The 27844-nt window shown below is 36.2% G+C and overlaps 1 long non-coding RNA gene across 1 annotated transcript in view; it reads right to left on the bottom strand.

Moving 5' to 3' along the window:
* LOC140533532 (uncharacterized) overlaps nucleotides 1–18209 on the bottom strand; it is a 360271-nt gene extending 342062 nt beyond the window's left edge. Inside the window, exon 1 of the long non-coding RNA XR_011976956.1 lies at nucleotides 17943–18209. This is a non-coding gene — a long non-coding RNA (uncharacterized lncRNA). The remainder of the gene's footprint in view (nucleotides 1–17942) is intronic.
* Nucleotides 18210–27844: the final 9635 nt, after the last annotated feature.

The raw sequence follows: 27844 nt of genomic DNA on the forward strand, positions 1-27844 counted from the left end.
TTTATTTAGCAAGACACAATACTATCTTTCAAAGAATGAGATTTTTTTTTTCTTTTCACAGAGATATGGCATTTAAGAAACACTTTTAACAATACCCAAATATTCAAATCAAAAAGCTATATTCTTAAAACAACTGACTTTTTAAATCAAAATAAGTCAGTTATCAATAATTTGAGAAACCTTAGAACTAAATGTTTCAAAAGGTCTGGAATAGAATCAACTCACATCAACCTTAGATGATTGAAAAATTTTAATTATTAGCATTTACAATTTGGAAATCAGAAAGTGCTACAAATCAGGACTTGATCTGTTTTTATCGATTGTTTAGGCTTAAGAAAGTGATGGGGGAAATGTTAACAATGTATATTAAAGCTGCAGGTGTTTTGGGTGTGTGTTTTCCCCAGAGACACAGTTGTTAAACATTTTTCAGTACACCCTTGAGTGCATCCTAGACATGGAGGGGCAGGAGGTGGGGAAGCTTGAGCAGTGGAACTCAAAGGAGAATGTTAATTCTTAAACTGAAGTTCCTTTATTTCATTGGGGAGCACCTAAGTTAAAGAAACCTACATACATATTGATATGGAAGAGAACATTTATTATAGTGTTTTTGATGAATTTAGGTTGAGTAGAAACAATAAGAAAAGCAGAGTGTACTTTCCTTTCCAAGTGAATGAAAAAACCAATATCTAATGATTCTAAAACTAAATGTTAATTACTAAACCCTCCCATAAAACATTGGAAGAAAAAATATATTTGTCTCAGCAATGGAGAATAGGAACATTTTATTCATCAATGAAATGGAAGACACCAGAGTTAAAATGTTAGGTTTAATTATACACAAATAGGATTTTATACAAGAAAAAAACTTCCCTTAAAAGGAAAAGAAACATTTTGAGTAAAATACTTGCAATAAATGTATCAGGTAAAGATCCGACATCCAGGATTATACATATATACATACATATATGCATACATATATACATGTACACACATATACATACATATGTGTGTATATATTTATACATACACATATGTGTTTATGTATGTATGTGTGTACACACACACACACACACACACACACATATATATATATATATATATATATATACACATATATGCTTCTGTTGATACCTATCCAGGGGTGGGGAACTTGCTATATACCTATATATATGTTTATATCTATATCTACATATAAATATGCCTACAGACATATATATACGCATATGTTCATATAAGTGTATATAGATATACACATATACATAGAGATTAATTTCTGATGGAACCATGATCAAAACATATTTAAAATGACCATTTTCAAAGAAGGAAATGCAAATTATAAATAATAAAATGAAAAGAAAATCAAATTTCCAGTAATTTAAGAAATATAGATGAAGGCAATCTTAAGGTACTACCTTACATACTTGAGAATAGCAAAAATAAGGGAAAAAAGAATTTAATTCTGGCAAGGCTGCAACAAACCAGGCACTGTAATACACTGTTAGTAGAACTATAAAGTGAATCTACAAATATATTATGAGTTATTAAACTTACTGTGCCTTTTGAGTTAGTCATTTCTTTACTTTGGCTTGACTTTAAAATATCAGAGAAAGGATAATAAAAGGTTCTATTGGTACAAAAAATTGTCATATTTACAAATGTATTCATATATAAGATCTATTCAGAATGGCAAGGAGATGAAAATGCCAGTACATCTAACAATTAAAAGTAGCTGAAGAGTTTGGAGGGGCCTGGTCTTATGTAGAGCCATTTGTAAAGAGGTTTCCCCTGTGAAGACACTCTTTCTACGAGGGCAAATGAGTGTCTACTCTGCACCTTACAGTATTAAAGAGGTGAATAGTCCTCTCAGAGGTTAAGTGGATTGCTCAAACTCACATAGCCGGGTTGGGTCAGAGGCTATACTAGATCAGACTAAGATTCCACAAAACACAAATGAAATATGAATACAAAGAAATTTGGAAAAGTCTGTATGAATTGAAGCTAGGAAAAAACATATTAACAGAATCCCAAGTGTATCCATATTAACTACAATGTATAATGTAAAAGAAGCTCTATAACTTATCATATTATGGGAGCAGTTGAATAAAGCAGACTCACTTAATCTCTGTTTCAAAGAGAAAAATTTAGGAGGGGTGTGTGTGTGTGTGTGTGTGTGTGTGTGTGTGTGTGTGTGTGTGTGTGATTTCCTGCTAGAAGAATTATCTGTTTGAGGGCAGTGACTCTCTCATTTTTGTCTTTGTAGCCTTAGTGGGTTGAAAACAATAGCTGTTTAATAAATGTTTGCAGAATTGAGTCAATAATTATCCCTTAGAATCTGTTGTCTGCCAGTGATTGCAGATACATGAAGCCTCCTATTGTTTCCTCCTCTGAGTTTTCTGAGGACTAAATGTTCCCAGGTCTTCCTTTCTGTAATTTCTCTGGTCCCAGTTCTTCTCCTGTATTCAAAGGAGGTCACATATTTAAGGAATTCTTAACCTTTTCTTTTGTCTTAGTCATGAAACCCTTTGGAAATCTGGTGAAGCACAGGCATCTTTCTTCAGAATAATTTCTTTAAAAAAATATAACTGAAAGAAATGCTAATTTTAAATTAGAAGTTAGAGAAAATAAAGTGTAATTTGTTTCTTAAACAAGTTCATGTAACTTATTCACAGAGGTTCATGGATCCCCGGTGAAGATCCCTTGGTCTACACGATTGGTAACATTTTTTTTTTGAACAAGCTAGATAAGCAAGACTATGAAAGTGATTAAGTGGTTGTGTATTGGGTAAGGGGGATATAAGTGGGGCAACAAGAATTAAAGTTGGTGTGATACCACGGACTTTGTAAGGAAGGACTCCTTTTAACTTTTCTATCTAGAACCAAAACTTGCCATGCATGCGCACTTTGCGAATGGAACTTATTTGAAAGATAGAGGCAAGTAGACATATCTGGATGAAATGGAAGAATGAGGAAGAAGAGAATTTCTGAAACTGTGCTTTAGTAAATAATTGAGAATACTTTTACATGTAGTATATCCACATTAATTTTCTTATGAAACCAGTATCCATCATTTCTTACGGTACTGATTTTTTCTGTAACTATTATGTACATTGTTTTCCAGATTTGGGCAAAGTTCAGAAAGTATCATTTTTTCTATAACTGATTTTTTTTCTTTTTCTAAATAGTATACTATAACAATGTCCCAACTGCATTAGATGCTTTAAGGAAAATGTCAATGACATTAAGTCTTTATCTTTGCTCTTTGGAAAGATAGCAGAATTTACTTAGTTTTGAAATAGGAAGTTCATGATTGAGTGACAAATATACATTTCTTGGTGAATGCCTGAATCCCAGTAGGCACAAATCAAATGTTCAAAACATATGGTTTACTTTATGATGGAAAAGTATAACTGGGGCTGAAACCTTCAACAAATAAAAACAGCCTAACATTGCCTGGATTTACTTTCGGTGAGTGGAAGACCATAAAGTAATTGGGACTCAACCAGCACTGGGGCTGTAGTTCGGTACACACACACACACACACACACACACACACACACACACACACACATATACATATATATGTATATATATGTATATATATATACATACATACATATATATATATTAATCCAAGCTGTGTCTTTCCTGCTGATGAAGGTAATTTGTTGTTCTCAGAACATAATCTTCAATCAATCAAGGGGTAAAAAGGGAGTGAGGTGGGGGAGCTGATAGACATCTTTTTCCACGGATATATAGAAGAATCTATAATGGAATGTGGCATCATTGAAATTTAAACACACATACACACACACACACACACACACACACACATACACTTTTTTTAACTTTTTGAAAATGATCCAGCAGAAACCAGGAAGATTGAGGATAAAAGTTCAGAAAAACAATTACTCTAATTTCAGGGATTATGTTTCTGGGATAAGAATAAGGAGAATTCTAAGGGAAAGGACTATGTATTTTAAAATCTTTTATCTTCCTTAGCATAGTTATTGAACAGTAGGCACTTCATAAATTAGATTTAAAATATTATCATTATCTTCACTGTTTTTAATTATGACTCTTGTTATAACAGCAGCAATAATAGCCACATCAATAACATCCTTGGCTGACTTCCGGTGAGTTCCTCAGCTTTATCATGAAATGTTGTCGGAATCTGTTCTTTGCATTCATCACATTTGGCCTTCTGTCATATTTATTTGTCTTATTTCCTCAATTAAATTGGAGGCTGCTTGAAGAGGCAGGAATTTTGTCATTTTTCATCTTTGTATCCCTAGTCTAGACCTTTGTACAGAGCAGACCCTTAATACATTATTTTTGAGTTGTTGTGGAATTGATTTCAAAATATTTTCTATTTTGGGCCAATTACAAATTCCCAGATTGCATAATTTATGGATTGTTTAACTACAATGCTGGACTTGCTGCAGGGCCATCCATAAGATTACTGGACCAGGAGGTAGTTAGGGAGTACTGGGTATTTAACTCAAGGATGTGAGTGCCCTGGTGTGTGTGTCAGAGGTTCTGCCTGTATATGCAAGGTATTGGTTATACTTATTTGTCACTGCTGAAATCTTCACAAGAGGCACAGCCAGCATATCTTAAGTTTTTTCTGCTCTTGCAGCTGTGAATGGGTGAACAAAATGACCAGTACTTTCAGTGGCTCTGTAGCCCATCACACATTCTTAGGTGTGATCTCAGTATGCATTTTTGGACTCAGTGTGTATCTTTGAATTTCAAAGGCAAATATAAATGACTTTTGGGTTATCTGTTTTGAATTATCTATGCTTTTTCTCCCCTCCATTTGTGCAGATAATTGAGTTGACTATTATGTAAATTAAGCAAAAATAATAATTACAGGAAAAAAAAATCACTGAAAATGTCTATAGTGTTTTTCTTACTAAAAACTGAAAGCAATTTTAATTGTGTTATTTCATTTATCCTCAAAATATGTCTGTGAGGTGGAGGAGGGGCAGATACTATTATCCTTGTTTTGTAGAAGCTGGGCTTAGAATCCCACAATATCCTTTGTAGATTAATGGTCAACCAAAAAAAATGGGGAAACTGAGGAAGAGAGAGGCTAATGTCACACCCCAAGATCATAAGCCAAAGCATATCTGAGACTACCAATTCTCTGGTTTGAAGTAGCTATCCAATTGCTCATGATGACTCAAATAAATATAAATTTGTTATATATGCACATATACATATACATTCATGAATATAAACACACAGGTATATATGCATAAACCTGCAGGTATATGCATATATACAGGTGCATGTGTGTATATGTGAACATATATGTTTATATATGCATATACACACTGTATATAACCTAGATTAGAGTTGATATATCCTGGCTATTTGAACCTGGACAAAGTCAACAGAAGGTACCTATATGGATGAAATCCTACGCCCAGTCCAAACGTGGGTTTCATCTACATGGGGAAATCCTGATAACTCATCTAGGATCACATAGCAAGTATATATCAACTTTAATCTGGGTTTTCCTTTCTAAGAAGTAAACTCCCTAGCTAGTATGTCATTCTGCGTGTGTGTGTGTATGTGTGTGTATGTATGTGTGTGTGTGTAGATGGTTAGACAGAGATATAGATATGGATATATACATATATATGTATGTATATATACTTGAGTGTGAAAGAGAGAGAGAGAAAAGAGAGGAGAGAAGAAAGACAGACATAAAGAGAGAGAAAGAGAGAGAGAGAGAGAGAGAGAGAAGGGGAGGGAAGATTTCTCTAATATTTCACGTTAACAAAATACTTTATATCCATAGGATCAGGTTCTGAACCTATGCTTTCATTGGTGTAAGCAACTCCATATAAGAGATATTAATGCAGCTTGACATCCTCTTTAAAATTTACAGTTTAAAAGCAGGGATATCAAACTGAAATAGAAATGGATCCAGGGTTCCATGTTGACTTAGAAAAGCATGAATTGACATCATCTATGTTGTATTGGATTTTTACTTCTTAAACATTTCACATTTTAATTAGGTAAGTAGCCTGTAGGCCCCATGTTGACACATCTATCTGGCTGAGAGCATTGAGAGATTCAATAACTTAGCCAGAGTTAGACAGTCAGTATGTGTAAGACTGTGAACTTAAGGGTTTCCCTGACTGCCAAGCTGACTTTCCTTCCTTTATGTCACACTGTCTCTCCTTTATATACATATAAATACCTTATTTTTTTTGTTCTCACAACAACCCTCCAAAGTAGACACTAATAGGTATGAGTTGAACTTATGGACTCTAAAGGTCAAAGTGACCTCCTCTCATAGTGCTTAGGGCATGAAATCTGCAGTCAGGAAGACACATTTTATGAACACATTAGCTTTATGGCCATGAGCAAATCAGTTAACTTCTCTGAACCTCAGTTTCTTCATCTGTACAAGAAATACCAGTATATATCTTATTACCTAATAATTTTTCTTTGTGAAACTCAAAGGTGAGAGTTTAAATACTTTGCAGACTTCAAAGAGTTATAAGAATATCAGTTTGTTTTTTTTTAAACTGGGATTGTCAATAACACTATATCAACTAAGAGAGGAAGAAAGTAGGTTATACAGTGAATCATAGTTGGGGGAGGAGAAGGAAAGGATTGCCAAAGGACTCTAAATAAACTCTCTTTACAGGTTCAAAATAAGCCAACAATAAACTATGTATTTCAGCACGGTAATTCAGGTGAAGGATTAGAAAATTCAGTGTATTTCATGGAAAAAATAACCACAACAATAATTGAATGATAATCTATCTCATAATTTGAAAATCAGTTGGGGAATGTTAACTATGGAAATAACGTAATTGTATATGATGTAGATGTCTTTGTATTAAATGCATCTAGGAATAGAACGAGAACCTAGAAAGTCTTTCCAAAGCAGTAGCCAAAAAAAATTAGATTTTGGACTCTATATTAGTCAGATAATATCTGGAGTACTGGGCTCCATTTAGAATGCCACATTTAAGCAGATACAATGAGAACTTGGAACGTAACAGCTTGGAAGATAATCAGGGCGATGAGGTGATTCAAAATCAATCCTGTGAGGATCTATTGAACAAACTGGGTATATTTAGCCTGGAAAAGAGGAGACTTGGGGTTGGGGTGGTACACATAATTAATCCTTTGAAACATTTGGTAGATTGTCACGTGAAAGATTAGACTTATTCTGGGTAGTTTTATAGGGAGCAGAGATAGGAGGATGCGATGAGAGGCAGATTCCTGTTCAACAAAAGAAAATAGTCTTTATTATTTAGAGCTGAACACAAATGATTGTTGTTTGTCCTTCAGTTTCAAAGTAAACCAATGACATCATGGGGTGATGTCTTGACTTGTGCATGAGTTGAATTTAAGCAAGACAGAATTCACAGTCGTCAGCCTTGCTCTCTTTTCCATAGTCATTGAAGTTCAGTGACAGGACCAAAGTCAGGATGACTGATGATGGCCCAGGATGCAGTGGATGACGTTGGCATCTCTGATGGCTGGCCAAGCCCTAAGCACTCCATAGTGCCGGGTTCAGCCCCTTCAAAGCTGTTGGAACAAATTGTTTTCATTCACCCATTTCTCCCACTGGGGATAGGTAGGAAGTCTTCACATGCTTGGGATAGACATCTCCCCTTTACCCAGGAGTTTAAGGCCTATTGATTACCCTCAATCTGGTTCAGACTATCTGCCTCAATGGTTTATGACTGTGCATGCTACAGTCTAATGCTTCTCTAATCCAAAAGCAAGAATTGGGTGGCTGATCAGAAACCAAAGGCATATAAGCAACCCTGAGAAGCCCTCTCACACCAGAGATGCAGTCCTCCCTTAACACCACAAATGAAATGGTCTGCTAAAGGAAGTACTGAAGTCCCCAAGTAAAGGTTGATCACTTGCCAGTTTGTCATTAGAGCAAATTCATTCTTCAGTAATAGGTTGCACTGTATCATTTCTGAAGTCCCTTCCCATTCTGAAATTCTCAAGTTCGCCAATTGAGAGTAGTAGATACCATCTATTTTAACCCTCTTATTTTGGAGAGGGAAAAACTGAGGTCCAGAGGAGTTGTGGATAATTTATCCACTGTTTCTTAAATACATAGATAGAAAATGGTAGCACCAGAGGAGATGGGCATAAGGGAAGGGAAGAGTATGACAGAAGGGAGGGTAGATTGGGGGAAGGGGGGAATGAACCAAGGTCCTCTGACCCGAGATCCAGTTGTCCTGTGCTGCCTCTGATTCTGTGTATTCAAATAATGATGCTGCTTTAACATTGGACATTCTTTTTACTTTACTAAACCAATCTTGCAATTTCCAAATGGAGTGCTGTTTGCCGTGTCTCATTAGTGTAATTTTCTTATTTGCGCATCAAGGAGAGACATTGTTCTTGATTATGCCTTCAACCTTAGAGCTTCTCACAAAAAAATAGTAGATGTAAAATTGAACTGCATAGTCTAACTGGACCTTGTACAGTAAACAGAAGGGGTGGGCCTCAATATTTGCTGATAAGTAAAATAACAGTCTACTAGGGTGATAACTTGGCTTCACTGGTAAACTTGATTGTTGCTAAATGGAAACATTTTGGAATTACGCAACTGTCCCTAGGGAGCTGTTGGCCTGGGGAGATTTCCCAGGTTTGTTGTTCGATTGTCCTTTCCTAATCTAAGCTAACCAACTCTCTGCCTCCAAATGGCCATTCAAAGGAGAACAAAAACCCAGCAGTATCTGTAGTTGGAAAACAGCAATCCGTAGTTAACTTGAGCAGAACCAGGTGCTAAAGTGACTCAGAAGTGCTGGTGCACAAAATAAAAAAGCAATTGTCAACAACCAGCACAGAGAAAAGAGCTAAACAGCCCAGAGCTGGGAAACACAAAAGAAGAAAGGGAAGAAAATGTCTGCCTACTCAAAGAAAAATGCACTCCCCTATTTTAATTGCTCTAAATAGGGTGTTTAAGCTTCATTATTTAACATTTAAACCTTTTTATATAAGAGAAAGGATATATAAGGATTAAAAAAAGTCAGTGCAAAAGGTTACAAGTAACCTGTGAGCCTGGTTTTCTAATATAAAATTGAGTTTAAGTATAACATGAGAGAAAGTATGTAGTGTGGCAGGTTAGGTCCTTGGAGTCAGGTCAGACTGACTCGGGTCCATCTTGTGAGACAGCCCCTTAATCTAGCAATCAATCAAATGGAAGCATTTATTCAGGTCCTTCTATATTCCAAGCTCTGTACTAGGCCTTAGGGAACCAAGAATGAAACAATGCTTACTCTCAAAGTACCATTCTACCTTGGTAGCAGTGAGTTCCTTACCATGAAATTAAAGCACAGGCCTAGTTAAAAAACAGGACAAGGGAACATATTCTTTCAGGGTGTGAAGGGAGCTGAAGATTTAATTATTGCCTCTTACACTTGGTTAGGCTCCCACCATTGGAGTAGCCTAAGCAAATTCCCTGGAAAGAGATGTTGGGACAATGTTATTCTCTTTATTATTAGAGAATAATACCACCTTGAAAAGTTAGTCTGGGAGCTGAAAGAGAAAATTACTTTAGTGCCATTGAGTAGCTAAGCATAGACCACAATAATACATGGGCTTGCACAACTCAGAGGACTTTGACAATATTTGATTCCAGATGTTAATAATCGAAGACATGGAGACTGGTTTAGAGTTGGATTGGGCAGGAATATGTGTAAAGGGAGATCAATTTGATGAGAAATACATGACCCTTGCCCTTTTCACCAAAATGATTTGGGTGCCTACTTCAAGAGAGGGGAAGAGGATGAGATTGTAATAGACTGGTCAATGAGAAGCCCATCATCTCAAATACCACTTAAAACCACTTTAAAAGACAATGAGATTCAAGTAGGCAGGTTAATGACATGCAGAAACTAAGGAAGGGGGTGGGGGACTGCCCATCCACCTTGGCTTATATGATGAAATAATAATAATAATGAATAATGCCTGAAACTCTGAAATTATTGTCCCTGGTTACCTCATTTCCCCACCTGCTTGCCTATTTCTCTCTGGTCATCTCATCTCCCTATCCATGGCAGGTTTTAATCTGTAAGAATCCTTAGCCTCCCCTGGCTAAGAGGTGCCTCCCTTAAACCACCATCTCCCTTAATGAGAGAGATCCCCGTAAGGACCCATCTCCCTTAAGCAGCCCTCTCCCTTGGGGACTATCAACCCCCCTTAACCTGAGGTCCATCTTAACTTGGGGTCTCCCTCAAGGGGCAGAGGAGCCTACTTGGTCTGTTGTGCTTGGTGTGTGGTGTTGCTATCCCAATAAATACCTTTATTTGATTTGGAGACAGCCTAATGGAATTCTTTAGAGACAACCTTGTACCCTAACATCTTGGTTTGCACCCTGAACCTCAACAAATCTTGATTAAAATATGACTTTAATGGATCACTCATAAGAAATTATAGAAACCTTAGAGTGTAATGAAATCACTTCTTGAATGGAGATATCAGTCAAAACAACTTCTTTAGATAATATGACTCCAGATTCACTGCAAGTAACTTAATCCCTGTTTGCCTAGGAGGAAGTTAAGTGGCTCAGTGGAGAGATCACTCATTATGGAATCAGGAAGACTGGAGTTCAAATTTGGCCTCAGACATTTACTAGTTGTGTGACCTTGGGCAAGTCACTTAACTTCTGTTTGCTTTAATCCACTGGAGAAGGAAATGGCAAACTGATGTGATCTGGAGTTGCTGGGCACCCCAAAATGTCAGGATACAGGATGGCGTCTGCCTGGAAAGAATTTATGCACTCAAACCATCTTCCAGTCAAGGGGAAGTTTATTGTAACAATCATATTCCTAGTAAATCTACAACTCAATAGCAGTGACACTGATGCTTATATACAAAAAGGACAGTGAAAAGAATCTGGATGGGATTAAGGAGCAGTAAGTAGCCTGGGGTGGGTCAAGAACCACAGTAAAAGGAATGTCTAGTAAGCCAACTTGGTGAAGTAGGTGGGCTGGGGTGGGCCATTTGCCTTGAGCAGAATCCCCAGTCATCTGGGCTGCTGAAATGTATGGAAAAATTCAGGGACTGAACTGCTTTCAAAGACATGGCCTCTTCCTTTCAGGGGTCCAGGTCCCATCACCCCATTAAAGCCACTCCAGCATTTTTGCCAAGAAAACCTCATGAACAGTATGGTCCATGGGGTCATAAAGAGCTGGACATGACTGAACAATAAAAGATTCATTATAACTCTCGTTTTTTCCCCAAAGAAACTCTCTGGTCTCTATGGGAGAACTGCAATCTGCACTAGAGTTTAGTCCAATCCAAGAGCAAGAGTTTTGGTATGGAATGGCACTCAAGTATTACTTTTTTTTCTTCAGTGTTTCATTTCTTTCCAGGGGGTAAAACCCCTGCAGAATTATTTCCTGTGTCATCTACCCTTTATCTCACTGAAATTTTTTTTATCTTCTTCTTTTCTCTTGCAGTGAAAGAATCTCATGCTAAATCCTTTCCTTCTTCTTACCACCATTGAAAACTTCATGGCCTATAGGTACATCATACTGTCCTGTGGCATTATTTCTAAAGACATTACTTTAATGATGATTGAGAAAGAGACCAGTATGTATGGATTCCTACTCCACAATATGGGAAATACATTTTTGAGAAGAGGGACCTAGTGAAAATACTGTCTATACAATATAAGGTAGTCTTGTATAGAGATCTCAAACGTTCCATCCATTCATTAAAAAACTCCCCAAGTTTTTTAATTCCCTTGTTTATGCAACTATAAATGAGATTAATAAATCTTTCTGAGGAAAATGGAGATTTGAGTAGAAGGGGCAACAGAGTGTAGTAGATAGAGTATTGTACTTGGAATCAAGAAGACTTAGTTTCAAATCCTGTTTCAGATACTTGCTGTGTGGCAGGTCACTTAACTTCTGTGATGTAGTTTCTTCCTCTGTAAAATGAGGAGGCCAGGCTTGACCTTTAAACTCCTTCTCTAACTCTTACAATCATAACAGTAGTAGTAGTGATGGATGGAAGTAATAGTAATAATAGTAATAATAGTATAGCAGGAGTAATTGCTACCACATAATTAGTGTTAAAAAGTTAAAACAATCAATTTGCATGTAAAATGTAATCTAGATGGTAATCCATTGAGTTTAGATGGATGAAACATGGTCTCTTTGCCATCTCCTCCATTGTCTCATTAAATAATTCTGAGTAAATTCTATGTAAGAAGAAGTTGGATGGCACCAGGGGTCGAAGTTTGGACCTGGTATCAGGAAAACCCAAGTTCAAATCTTTCCACTTGGAATCTGTGTGACCTCTCTCTGCCAGTTTCCATATATGAAAAATAGGGATAATAATAGCACCAACCCTTCAGGCTTATTGTGAGGATCAAATCAGGGTAAAGCACTTTGCAAATTTTAAAGCTCTTTATAAATAGGTATTATTATTAAATGGTTTACTCTAAGCCCCTTCCAGTGAAATAAGGATAATTGTCCTTACTCTATGTAACAGAGGAAGTAAATAAATCAATGCAAAGTATATAACTTGATAGCTAAATGAAAAACAGTAATTGGATTCAGAAAGACCTGGGTTCAAATACCACCTCAGATATTTTGCTAACTAGGTGGCCCTGGGCAAGATACTTCCCCTCTCAAATCCTCAGTTTCCTCCACTGCAAAAAAAAAAAAAAAAAAAGAGAGAGAAAGAAACAAAGAAAAAAAAGAGAAAGAAAATCAAAGTGCATTGGACTCAATGACCTCCAATATCCCTTCCATTTCTAAATCTACTATCATATAATTCTTTGAAATAACACCAACATATTCAAGTATGTATCAGAACCAATAGGCTGTATTTGTCTATTTGTGGACATTCTTGTCTTCAAATTTCATTCACTCCATGACTAATGTATATCAGGAAAAAAAAGTTTGAGCATTTTCATTGGTAAGTTCATAAAAACTTGTTAAGCACATACCTAATAATTTTACCTCTAGCTTCCTTTGGAAGATTCTCCCTCCTAAAAATGGCCTTCATAAGCATAAGTTGAACAACCTTATATTTTTTCAGTACATCTCCCTTGGATAGATCTCTTTGGTGCTGCTGCAAAATTAGTCTATTCCAGACAACAGTCTAACAAATGGGGCCATGATGGCAGGGTTCATTTTAGGGACATTGGATCTTTCCTACATGTCACTGCTGGAGTCCTTGCCTGAAGAGCCAAAAAGAGCGATGATTTCTATCTTTTCCTTTTTCATAAGGTCTAGCACACTGACAGTCTTCCCAGTCAGTCCCACAGATTTGTTAATGATGCAACTTTGGGGTTGTTAAATTAGCAAGCTGAAATCTTTTTAGTTTGTCACAGAGTAGAAATGAACCCTGCAAAATTCTGTTCACTCATAGCCCTATTTTTAAACCTCGATATTTGCAGGTTTCACACAGAAGTATATGAGATATGAATTCACTAAGCCAATTAATAGCAAAATATGATGACCAAGGAGAAAGGATTAAAATTGACAAGAGGCAAAGGTCAAAGGAGACCCTCTGTGGAACCATTTCTTTATTTTATTGCTCAGGATGGCATAGACTTTTAAAGAAAAGCAGTTGAAGTAAGTATAACTTACTTTGATTGGGGTGGAGATTTGGGGTGGCAACCCCCTATTTCTTTAATACAGCTAGCTACTTAGGAAAATAGTACCATGGGGTAGGGGCTAAGCCTGAGAGCCTTGAATAATGGTTCTCCTGTTTATAGTACTTTTTCAAACAGCATATGGTTAATTGTCATATGTACTGTGATTATATAAGTTATTGACTAGTAGACTTGCTTTCATTAGTAAAGGTTAGTTCATTCCATTTCTTAGCAGAGGTAGGGTTTCATTTTTGTCTCCATTTACTCATTCCTTTGATAATAACATTGAAAAAAGTATAGAATCTTTTTAGATCCATTGTACGTATCTAATCATTTACGTGTTGTCTCATTCTATTTTGAGTTCCCTGAGGTCAGAGGCTGTTTTCTTTGTATATGCAACACTCAGAACAGTGGTTTGCTAAATGCTTTCTTACTCGATTTGAATAAGATGGTGGAGATTTTATCAACATAGAAGGTTATATAGAGACAATGTGGTATAGGAATGAAAACATTGAAATGGAGTCAAAAGAACTGAGTTCACAACTTAACTTTCTGGCACTTCCTACCTTGTCAAGGGACTTAAATTCTCTGTTTTTTAGTGTCCTTCATAAAATAAGGGAGTTAATCTAGGACATTTTTAAGATTCCTTCTAGCCCTTCATCTATAATTCCATGGTTTAGAAGCAATAAGCATGGGTAAGAGAAACATCACAGCCAAGTGAGTCCTTCAAATACAAGAAAACTGCCTCATGTCTTTTAGAAACAATCGTTGTCTTCCTCCTACCCTTTCCTATTCTCTTCCTTCCCACTCATTCCCAAGTCAGTTTTCAAATAATTTGCTGACATTTGCCCTGGAACATGTGGCATGTTTTAGTGAATTTCCTAGACATTTAATTCCAATAGGTCCCGCCCATTCTTTTTGAACTGAGATAGTCCACATCACATGGTAAAGAAATTGGTGTTTTAGAAAGTCATAGGAACATCTGGGGAATTATCTCAAAGATCTAGGGTTATACTCAATGAATTATTTCAGAAATGATATTGTAAGAAAGTAGAGAAAGTTGCCAAAGAACCCTGTAGAATTACAAGTGATTATTTGGAGATATATAACAGAAGAAAAAAAAAAACAGTGGGTACAGAATTTTAAGAGAAATAAGAAACTCTTAAAGCCCTGTATCCCTTGTTTACAAAAGTCATATAGTAAACATTTAAAGAGATGTCAAAACTTATTTCAGAAGTCCTATTTCACAGAATTTTACCAAGTGTATAGGCGTTCATATTTTTATTTTTACATGCAAGTGCTAATTCCTCTCCACAATCCTATGTGCTTTATCAAGTCAACAAAAAAGACGAGGTAAGAGAGAAAAGGGTAACTTGTGAGTTGCTAGAAGCACACATCAAGTGAGCTAAGATTATCACTCAGAAATATTCAGAACCTTTTCGAGTAATTAATTGACAGTTCCCTGGTATTCTTGCTTAGCCCACTAATCCACAATGCCTCCCTTAATTGTCATGTCATTTCCACCTGATGCTTCCCTGATTTTTCAGGTGCTATCTATCTCACTATAGTAGAATTCCACCATTCTAGAATGCTAGAATCACAGAATGTTAAAAAGCTGGAAGGGACCTTGGAAATCATCTGGTCTAATTTTCTAGGTGAAGAAATAGTGCCCAGAGAGATAATGTGCTTCATACAAAGTTATACGGTGAGTTTCTGTTGTTTTCTTATAAGGTTAGTACACTAATTATGGGAAAAATATGAACACTGATACCTAAGTGACAAGTGCTAGGCTATTTAAGAATAACTGACATTATCTAAAAGTCTAGCTTCTCAGAACATAATGCTATAATATTTGATAAATGGGAGAATACACAGGACTCTGATTTTACTATAAGCTTAGATATCAAGATGTCGAAAACTGTTTTTAAAAATATTATTACATCAAGAAAATGAGAAAGAGTAAGAACTAGCATGAATTTTCAGTTATTCAATATTTTATTAATGGGGAAAAGCATCATCCTTTCTGCTGCAATTTACAAAATTATGAACTGATTACTAGTTCAAATAACAGTTCCTACAGTGAAACCCATAATTCATATTACATTCTTCAAGGGATGATAGCAGCTCTTCACATATAATAGTATTGCTAGCCTAGAATCTTGTTAACAATCATTGCCTGAGAGATTGAGCTTATTGTCTACTGTTCTTATTTTGAATGTTGAAAGGACATTATTTGAGGATTTATTACACTTTTCCCCTCCCTCACAGGGATAGTGCCCAATTAGATATTTATTTGAAAGCTCTGTGTAATAGTTCCATAACTTTAAAAACTTAAGAATTTACTTACAATATGAAAATTTTTGAAAAATGACAATTTTAAATCATTTTATACGTACAAATGTATATTATATATGGATGGATGCATACATACATACATCTAACTTGTATATGTGATGCATACATACACACGTGCATATATATACAGAGTTCTGGTTTGATTTTGTTTTCTACAGCTATTTCTAGTCACTTATTTTGCAGAAAGTAGGCATACCTCTAACTGGCCAACAATCCATTCCCATTAGAATGGAAATACTCCTAATAGTGACTAGTAGATGAAAACAAATTTCCGAAGCACGATAGTTGCAGCATTTTTCTCAGGTTGTAATAAGCAAAAAAATGTGCTAACAGTTGACATATTCTGATTTTCTAAGGTCTTCACAGACCTTTCTAGTGATCCAAGGACAGCAATCAGGATCAGGGGAGAGGCAGAGCTACTGAATGAAGTGACAAAATTAAAAGTTATAGAGACCAGACTATGCCACATTATCAATAATCTCCAAGTGTCATCAAAAACTCTCAAAATAAAATATTCTGAGGAACAAATACAATGTTAGTCTCAATTGCAATATACAAATTGCTTGTTTTTAAATTGGGGCTTACTCAATTGACCCCTTCTATTTTTTAATACAATGGCAAAAAAACCCCCAAACTTAAAAATGCTACCCAAACAATTTTACCAAATTCCTAAATGTTAGTCTATGATAAACTAGGATACATGTTATCAAAAGAGAAAACCCTTGTCTCTTCACGTCTCATGCTAAAATCCGAGATGATGACATCTTGATAGTGACAAATATGAATAGTTTGCTCTCATCTGTCTTTTACTCTATCTGAAATCAAAGGATAAATTTGGCATATAGGTGCCCTATTGTTGTTTATATAGTGCTTCATGTAATACAAAGTACTTTAAAATATATTATTCCATCCAGTTTTTTCTCCACCTCAGTAAGATTACTAATTTCAAATAAGACAATGGAAAAATTACTGAAATAATTTTCTCTTTCTATGATAAATAGAAGGACATTCTACAATTCCAGTAGCTGAAGTAACAGGTTGACAGAAGAGAATAATCCAAGCTTGGAAATCACATTGCCTAAAGTGAAGTAAAAAGTTAGGCAAATTGACTCTTTTAGATGTAGAAGCAGTTCTAAAATAGTCTGATCAACTCAGAGGACAGTTAAGAAACTCTATAAATTGAAACTTTTCATCTCCCAGTTTATATGGTGCAGATTCTGCACAGAAAAAGCAACAGAAAGTTCATGCTGAGTGACTTCAAATAGCAAGCACTACGCTAGGCACAAAAGAGATGTCTCACAAATACTTTTAGGACTGAACTGAGTTGGACTTAGATTTTTTTTTTTAAGGGACAAAGTTGGAAGCTCATGCAAAAGATATGGAAACTCCCTAAACTTTCCTAGAGTCAAACATCTACTGAACTACATTTGACTAACTGAAGATTAAAGGGATTAAAATAACTTTACAGAGAACTCACTGATGTCAGATTCTTTGTCTGTATTTGGTAAATCCAACCAAATTTGGTAGATTTTTTAAAAAGTTTCATCATTGAACTTCCTGTCTGATGAGCAAACAGCAGAATAGCTGTGTTTACATTGCAGACCTGTTAAAGTCCATACCACCCCTGTTATGGGCAACAGAGAAACTCAAGCGGTTCTCTCAAACAGGACGCTGAAACTCCAAGGGAAAACAATCAACTCCTCATTGTCATAGTGCGACAATCCTAGCCCAGTTTCAACTGGGCGAATAGTCAATTTCCAGAGAGAAGGCATCATCAGGATAGACATGAATGCTGTTATTACCCATTATAAGTAAGAAGCGAAGGTCACATATCAGGCAATTATACCTTTTCATTACATCCTAACCTCTCACAGTAGGGAAGCTCCGTTTATGACTGCATTAGACAGACAAAGCTTTTCAGCTTTTTTAAAAAGATAAAAAAGGAAAAGAAAAGAAAAGATAAAAAATTAAATTCATCTTACCAGCACGTTGCAGCACCAACTCCTTTGCCGGAATGTTGCCTGTACAGGTTTCTCTTTTAATTATCCTGAAAGCAGAGGGAGACAAACAAAAACAAACAAAAAAAAAAAAAAAAGAAGAAGAAGAGAAAGAAGCAGGATGGTTAAATTAGCGTGCTGGAATCTTTTCAGTTTGTCGCAGAGTAGAAAAATAAAAAAAAAAAGGCTCAGTAATTTAAATTGGCTGTCAGTTCAAGCTGCATCGTTGGGTCCCGCCCCTTCTTCCCGCTGGGTTCCACTACCTGCGGGGCTGGACCTGACAGCTACTATGCAAACAAAAAAAATGGCAAAAAGCATGCTGGGACCATGCTGTCTGCTGTCTGGGTCTCGCTAGCCCTGACAACTAAAAATCATTAGCGAGAAGGTTTTGTATGTTTCCTTTTGGAGTTCTTTGCATGGAATTTCATTTCATTTTAATTGATACACCATAGCAAATGACAGGAGCTGATTTTTCTGACCAGGGCTGTTTCAGTTCCTTCTCTTTCTTGGGGGCAGTTGATTTATATTTTTCTTTTCTTTTCAGTTTGTTTGCTTAGTTTAGTAATATCATTGTGCTTTCCCCCCTCCTTCATCTTTTCCTTTTTTAAATTTTGTGGTATCACAAATGATGAAACTTTTCTTGGGAATGATAGAGCCAGAACAAAAAGGTTACAGAGGTTGCTGCATCTTTTGACCATTTTAATGCATCTTTGGACAATTGAGATAAAAAAACAAACTTTAAAAAAGTAGGCAGAAAATCAACCAGGTGTGAGAATGCTAGGAGAAGAATTGGCAGACATCTCCTAGAAGGCTGTAACATTGGACTCTAAATCAAAACTATCAAATGCAAGAAGTTTCTTTTCATATTTATGAAGTCAGGAGAAAACTAGAAATCATACAAAAGACAGATTTAGCTTATGTTTCTAATTCCACCTGAGGTGGTTCTTACAGATACTATTTAAATTTTATCCATATAACGAAGTGTTTTCCTAATGGGAAACATCATCTTGGGGTAGAATACATATATCTAAAAAAATCAGTGGCTTCTTCTTTCTGGCAGGTCATGTTGTATGTAAATGGCTGATGTACAAATTATGACAATTAATATCCATTTTTCCCCAAGTTTCTCAGTCAAACACAAAGGGTTGCTAACCCTTTCTAGTTAAAAGCAAGCAATTTTTAAATTTGTGTACAAATACTCAATCAGTAGAATGTATGTATATGCTAAATCTCCCCTATGTATTTGGCATTTTGTTCTTAAGCATAGTCGCTGAAACATGGATGCTGAGGATGTGAATTGCATCCATTCTTATATAGAAGTATATACTTAGCCTGCCACTCTACAATTCATTTGCATAAAAGCTCGATGTTGACTTACATTTCCAATAATGTTACCTGGTCCCATCTTTGGAGGCAGGAAGTGAATGACAACAGCATACACACTGTTCTTTGGCAATGATTGAAGCTTGATAGATGGCATGAAGTTATCCTTGATGATTTGACAGCATTATCATTTGCTGGATAGCTCCTGCATTTTTCTTCTCCTCTTCCACCACTCCCTTCTCTGAAGCTCTTTAAATTGAACTTATGATTTTGGCATAACTTGTAGAATCACTTTGCTGAAGAAGTCAAAAATGGGCTTTTAACAGTCACTTTTTAAAAAATGAGCAGACTTTCCAGAGAGAAATAATTTAATAATCTCTTCTTTAAAAATAAAAAAGAGTGAAAGAAAAAAATGTGTACCTAGTCACAAAAACTGAATGGAATTCATCTTCCTAAATTGCTGCAGCCATGCCAAATACTAGAAGCCTTTCTAGTTACCACAATCACCGACAGAAAACTGACCAGAACTATTAAAAATAAAAGCAGGCAAAAGTTGACTTGATTTTTATCCCAGGTTTTTATCTATCTAATAATATCAAACATAGATTTCTTTGTTCAATTCCATTCATTGGTGCAGAACAGAAAAAATAATGAGTCAGGTCAAGTGCTGGAGAAACCCCAGTACCTTCACAGGTAGTTAGGCAATCAGCTTTAATGAAACAGTGGTAAATTACATCAAGGTGTTAATTACTGTACTTTGCCACTACATAAAATGTAATAAAACCAACACAGGCCACTCTTTGAATGCATTATTTTTAGGTTAAAAAGCTTGCACTGAACCAAAATTTTGTTTTCCTGAAGCATTCTATGAAGTGACTTTTCTTTCAGCTATTTTCTTTTTTTAAAAGATGTTCAGCAATGTATATTCATTGATAGCTGAAGTAAAAGTCAGTGATGACAATTATTTTTAAAACTCAGATTTTTGACTTTCTAATGAAAACAGTGGAATAACTATTATTATCGCTAACAAGTACCATTGCTGCCATACATATGTGCAATATTTGCAACATGCAAGGCAACATGCAAATGTATGGAGAAGACAGTTCTCATAAATTTGCATGTTGAACTTCTTAGCCGGAGGAATTCCAAGACGAAGCATATTTCTGCAGAGTGTCAATGCCTGCTTAGGTTGGTTGGCAGAGATTCAGTTCCTAATCTAAAAGTCTTTGGTTTGTTGCTCGAAGTGTATAAAATTTAGTCTGGGAAAGAGATACTAATGAGTCTGAGGCCACTAGTATGAGCCCTCCTGATGTCATTGGTGTAGCATTGGCATGCCACTCACAACATGGAAATCTGACAAATGGAAAGCCAAACTTACGGGGTGGGGAAAAGTCTATGCTTCTCTACAAGGTTACATAAGATCGCAGATCCAGAGCTGGAAGGGACCTCAGAGATTATCTAGTTCAACCCCTTGTCATTTTACAGATGAGGAAACTGAGGCCTAAAGGAGAAAATGATTTTCTTATAGTCACACAAATTATAAGAGATGGAGGATTTGAACCCAGGTTTTCTGGCTCCAGAGGCAGAACATGTTTCTCTTGGCTGTGCATTTCACAGGTAGAGAATATTCAGTGTCTCTGTATAGGGATGGAGGAGGCTAATAAGTAAAAATCAAAGCTTCGTATTGTTGCTACAGTGATTTTCCTTAAGTGAAGATCTGTTCATGTCATTCTCCCACTCAGTCAACTCCAGCAGCTTCCTATTGCTTCTAAAATAAAATATAAATTCCTCTCTTTAGTTTTTAATTTTCCCCAACTGAGCTCCCATCTCTATTTCTAGTCTCGTTGTTCATGACTTCCCTTCAACACAGCAGTCCAGCCAAGACAGTCTCTCTGTCCCTCACACTAGATACTCCATCTCTAATCTCCATGCTTTTGCACTGGTTGTTCCTTGGTGCTGGAATATACTTCTTTTTTGTTGTTGCTGTTCTTCAGTCATTTCAGTCGTGTCCGACTCTTTATGAGACACTGGAGTGGCAAAGATACTAGAGTGGTTTGTCATTTCCTTCTCCAGCTCATTTTACAGAGGAGGAACTAAGGCAATACTGTTAGTTGTCACTTGACCAAGGTCACCCAGCTAGTAAGTGTCTGAGGTCAGATTTGAACTCACAAAGATGAGTCTTCCTGACTTCAGGCCAAGTAGTCTATCCACTGGGACACCTAGCTGTCCTTCCTCAGCTGTACCTCAAAGATTCTCTCTCTTCCTTCAAGGTGCAACCCAAACATTACCTTCTGTAAGAAATCTTTCCTGATTCTTTCAACTAGGGCCTTTGCTTAAGTTACCTTATAGACAGCTGTTTAGTAGCAATTCATATTTTCTCTTTATATTTACATTGTACATATGTATATCCACTTTACGGAGATGGTTAGGTGGCACAATAGATAGAGGACTGGGCCAGGAATCAGGAAGACTCATTTTCTTGAATTCAAATACCGCATTAGACACTTACTAGTCATGTGACCCTGGGCAAGTCTGTTGTCTCAGTTTCCTCATCTATAAAATGAGCTAGAGAAGGAAATGACAAACCATTCCAGTTTCTTTGCCAAGAAAACTCCACATGGGTCATCAAGGGTCAGATATGACTGAAGTGCAACTCAAAAATATGTTCACTTTATAGTTATTTTATGTATACACATACATGTAGGTATATATCATGTATGTCCCTGTTTCTCCTGTTCGAAAGTGTGATCCTTGTGAGTTGGGATTGTTTCATTATATTTGTATTCCCAGAGCCTCATACAGTTCCTGATATGTACCAGGTACTTAATAAATACTTGTTGGTTGATTGTTTTTGTGTTCCTGGAAGAAAACAAAATTCTTGAAAGAGAATGAGTTGATCAGAGTCTGTTTGGGGCTATTAGGAACTCATGGAAATGATCTGTTATTGGTCAGATTAAACTGGGTAATTGCTGCTGCTGCAAATTGGCTTTAGTCCAAACTCAGTTGGTTCTTGTTTGAAAGTGTAGCTCTGAAGAATGATCTATCTCTACGCTTTATGACGTTTAAGGGGAAAAATAAAGCAGAAAACACATCTAGGTTAGGTCTACCTAGAAAAGAACTTAATCAAAGCTAGACTCAAGTATCACCTTTTCATTGCAGCTCTCCTGATTCACTAGTGCTAGTGCTAGTTGCTAAAAAAAAAGCAAAAAGCTTGTATTTATGTATTTGCATATAACCACATATCTACCAATAAACTGAAGGTTCCTTGAAGGCAAGAATTATTTTTGTCATTGTATTCCCAGTACTTCAACCTAGTACCTGATATGATTGATTGATGAATCAATAGTATATCCACCCTAGTAAAGCACATTGTCATTTTCTTAAAAAAAAATAACAGAGATGTTGGAGTAAGATACATAGCTGGTTTATGTGGCCTTCAAATAATTTTTTAATCAACTTAAAGGAAAATGAGTTTTCAAGAAATTTCCCTAAACTTTTTTTTAAATAAACATTTCAAAATAATGTTAGGCTACATTAAAGGACCTGGGTACCATGATGGCTAATAAAAATGAAAAGACCTGAGAACTTTCAAAATTTGCATGCTGTGAGTCATTCATTTACAAATTAAAGCAGATTTTATTTTTTTAAGTTAACTTCTTTTAGATATTTTAAAAGCATTTTATTTCAATTAGACTTAGATGAAATTTCCATACCACATTAGTCAATTGTTTTTAAGATGATTGTGTGTGTGTCCCCATAACTGTGGACTCCATGTCTGTTAATTAGATTGTGAGCTCCTTGAGAGGACCAAGACTGTCTTTTGCTTTTCTTTGTATCCCAGCACTTAGCACAATGCCTAGTATATAATAAATGCCTGACTTCGAAGAACTAGCTTGAGTAGATTGGAAAGAATCACAACCAAGATGGTAGATTTTTCTTTTAAACTAAAACAACTCTTGAAGACCAGTCCATAGATGAGATCTGAATGGGATAGGGATGTATAGTCATGGATAAAAGAGAAATATTATAGTGTTGACTAATTCTGGTTGATGGAATCCCATGATCTTAATGACTGAAATAACCAGTGAGTTAGATATTTTTAGTAGTTAAAACAGAATAAAATCAATACATTCACTGTTTTATTCTTTTAACTGACTCGTAAAATGGCCAGAAAAATCTTAATAGACAAGAAAATATTAACAGGAATAAAGAAGTTGCATCCAATAAAATTATTAATTTGGGGGAGTGCATAATGTCAAATAACCTTTCCCCCTGAACCTCCTACTTTCCAGCTTACTTGTTTGTCCTTATATAAACACAGCTAGAATTCAAGCTAGCTATGAGAGACTAATAAGGACGCAATTCTGAAATTGACATTGGATGTGAGATGAGGGGAGGACCCATTGGATTTCTAAAAGCCAATCTAAACTTGATGCCATGCTGTTCAGCAAAGAAAATCTCTGCTTTTTAGATTTATTTCAGTTCTGAAATGCAGGGATCCAATTCTATTGTGAGAGTGGCTGAAAATATGAGATCAAACTATCCATGGTCCAGTTATTCTTGTTTCATAGAGGCAGCCAGAGTTTCCATTTGATTTACGGGTAGCTTCCCTAATTGCTTTGCCTAATGCTGTCAATCACCTGCTTGCTAATCTGCAAAACGAAAATGCAATTTGCAAGGGGGTATCCAAGGCCTTAGTGATGTCCTGCCAACAATTCAATCCATCAGTCAATAATTATTTATTAACCACCTACTGGGGGCCATTTTTGGGTCTAATATAGTTGCATCTCTCTGAACTAAAGAGCAAGGAGAACTCAGTTTTTCCTCTTAAAATTGTGTAGCTCCAATGACAGGTAGCATGATTCATTCTTTCTATTTCTGAACATGATCATCTTCATTTTTATCTGTATCTGACTAAAAAGAAGTCTGATGGTTAATTTTGTAATTTTCATTATACAGATTTTCTTTTCTCATCCATGTGGTTTTTCTCTCCTCTTCATTTCTTTCTTTTGGAAGTGAAAGATAACTCTGAAAATGAATTGATTTAATAACCAATAGTTACACCTCTTCCTACATTTCTGGTGAATCTCTTTGGGGAGATTCATGTTTCCTTCAAATGTGGCCATATCTCTGCTCACTCCCAGCATAGATAGTTATCAAGGGGCAGCCTTGTGGAAAGAGTGGAAAGTTGACCAAAATTAAAATTTGAAGACTTGGGGATTATGTCCTATTTTCACCTTCCAAGTTGTGTCCCCATGGGCATATCCTTAAGTCACTTAAACTTTCCTAACCTCTGTTTCCTCATCTATTAAAAAAATCCAAATGGGTAACTATAAGGAAAGTATTTTGTAAACTTTAGAGCATTAGGTAAATAGGTGTGAATTACTTATACAATTATTGTCTCTATTCACACAAAAGGATCATAGAACTAGAGATGTAGAGGTCAAAATGACCTAAAAGGACATTTAATCTAACCCTCTTTTTTTTTCTAGAGGAAGGTGAGACTCAGGATGGCTATAATTTACCCAAGGTCACACAGAAAATGCTTTAGGATTCAATAATTTGACATATTAATCCAGTTTTACATCACAGTATTTTAAGTGTTCATTTCTAAAGTGTTATAATTCTATAGGTTTGAAAAAAAGAGGCATAAAATAGGAAGTATCTAAAGTTATCTTTTCCCCTCCTCCCTCCTTGGGGGAAGTTTTTAGAGACATTTTGGCATCTTTCACCTCAGGAAACAAGACAGAGGTTTTATTCATTTCAGAAGAGATACATTACTTTTACTTAATCCTGAAATAGAAGAGCCAGCCTTTAGTACGATGCCTGGCACATAGTAGGTGTTATTGATGGTCTATTACTGTTTTTCATACTCATTTAAACTCCCTAGTGATATGATTTGAGGATACTAGTCTCTCAAGTTCCGTTTCTGGCCCTACCCCAACTCTTCTCTAATGGTAGCAAAATCTAAGGTTTTGTGCGGTCAAGAGCCTTGAATTCTCAGGCATGATTTGAATAAAGCAAATTGTGTGGCTTTCTTTTCAGAGATTCAAAGGTATATCACAGTAAGAATATTTAGTAAGTATAGAGCATTGGTTCAGCTGGACACAATTCCCTCACGTGCCACAATGGCACATTCTTTCAGAGAGAGGAAAGAGAGGCTGAAGGAACTAACTCCTTGTGTGTCAGCTTTTGCAATTAGGTGACCAGAAAGTTACAGGCATGGTTTAAACCTTAAGTCCTTGGACCAATTAAATCTCAAATCTCAAGGACAGTTTTGTTGACTTTCTTTTTGAAAGGGGAGAAGAGAAATAAAGGAATCACTAGACTTTACAGAGTAGATAAATAAATGTTATAACCTTCCTTGCAGTTGAATGGATTCTACAATCTGTCTTTTCTCCTGTGTTGATTATGAATTGTGCTGTGTTGGGGGTAGATATCAATTTTGTTGATTCAGATATCTTACAGATAACTGAAGAAAGCAACCCACAGAAATCTTAATACAATGGAGACTCCAATGGAATATGGTCCTTTGAATCTATACTATCGATCATAGATCAAAAGAATGCTAATTTGGAATTGGGAAAGACGTTAAAAACCATCAGATCCTACCTCTTCATTTTACAGATGAAGAAACAAAAAGAACAGAGAGGTTAAGTGAACTAGTAAGTTTCTAGGGAGGGATTAGTTCTTCCTAACTCCAAGTACAATATCTCTTAGCAATTCACCTCTCTATGGGACTCATCTTAAGGTTCCTTTGTATTAAATTTAGTCTTCCTTTATGTAAAAATACATAATGAAATGGTATTTTAAGCTATAGTTGACCCTAATGCAGTGTAGTAGTATATAATAGGGTTTGCTGCATGTTTGATGAAATGAAATTATATCTCAGTGCAATTAAGTTTAATAGATATTTATAGGTGAGAAAATTTTGATAGGTTGGAGGAGGGATGGATCATAAATACAGAGGACTTCTAAAACGTGGAAGAAAGCAAGTCAAACATTTATTAAGTGATTATAGACAGTTCTTGCTTCACACAAATTTATATTATGCAAATTTGACTCCCCTAGCACTCAGAGTCCAGAGAGGGGAAAGGAAGGTCTGAGGAAAGGTCCACTTAATTAAAGAATTAATCAAGAACTTCTGTATTATGTTCCAGGCACTGACCTAAATGCTTGGCATTCAAAGAAAGGCAAAACCAGCCCCTGCCTCAAGAAGCTTACAGTCCAATGTGAGAGACAGCATACAAACAACTACGTACAAAAGAAGATAGATACAAGGCAATTGGATATTGTTGTAGAGGGAAGGCACTAAAATTAAGGAGGACTGGTAAAAGCTTCTGAAAGAAGGTGGAATTTTAGTTGAAACTTAAAGAAATCCAGGGAAGTCAGGAAGGAATTTTGAGGAGGGAGAGCATTTCAGGCAGAGACAGCTAGTGAAAATGCAGAGGCAAGAGATGGAGTATCTTAAACAAGGAACAGCAAAGAGACCAATGTAACTAAATTGAATTTTTGAAAAGGACTATGTTATAAGAAGATCAGAAAGGTGGGAAGGAGCCAGGTTAGGAAGAGTTATGAAAACCAGAGAATTTAGTATTTGACTCTAGAATCAATAATGAACTACCAAAGGTTATTGACTAGAATGGTGCTTTAGGAAGCTCACTTGGATAGCCAAGTGGAGGGTGCATTTGAGTGGGGAGAGATTTGAGAGCAGAAAGACTAACAGAAGGCTTTGGCGATAGTCCGGGCATGAGATGAAGAGGGTCTGTATCAGGGTGGCTGAAATGTCAGGGGAGACAACAGAACATATGCAAGAGATGTTACAAACTAGAATTGATAGAACTTATCAACATACTGAATACAAGTGGGAGAGGGTGAGTTGAGGATGATAGTTAGGCTTTGAGCCTAGGTGACTAGGAGGATCATGTTGCCCAACATTAGAGAAATTAGCAAGAAAGGAGGGTTTGGGGGACGAATGCTGAATTCAGTTTTGGACATGATGAATTTAAGATGTCTACTAAGCATCCGATTTCAGATGGAAATAGTCATCAATTGAATAGTGGAGATAAGAGTCTAGTTTGGGAGGGAGGGTTAAATCTGAGAATCATTAGCATAGAGATAATTGAGTCCAATGGAGCTGATGAGATTTCTAAGAGAAATAGTCTAGAGGGAAAAGAAGACTCAGGGAATATCTGCGGTGGACACCCACCTTTGCTGCACTGGAGACTGAGAAGGAATGAATGGTCAGGCTGGTGGGAAGAGGGGAGAGAACTAGGAGACAGCAGTATTGCAAAATCCTAGGGAGAAGTGAGTTTGAAGAAGAAGATGATTGAGAGTATTAAAAGCTGCCTGGAGGTGGGGTAGATAGTTCTGAAGACCAAATTCACTTGTTACCACAATAATTTTTGCATATGGATCAGCCCTAATTTGCAAACTGTATTCAAAGGTGTGATCAATTTATGCACCTCCCCTCTCCCTTTGCCAAAATTATCTTGCCTTTACTTTGTCTAGAGTTTGTATCTACTTGTATTTGGCATGTTATTTAAATTTCAGCTCCTCCAGGG

This window comes from Notamacropus eugenii, chromosome 3 (genome assembly GCF_028372415.1).
Source record: "Notamacropus eugenii isolate mMacEug1 chromosome 3, mMacEug1.pri_v2, whole genome shotgun sequence".
NCBI classification, from domain to species: domain Eukaryota; kingdom Metazoa; phylum Chordata; class Mammalia; order Diprotodontia; family Macropodidae; genus Notamacropus; species Notamacropus eugenii.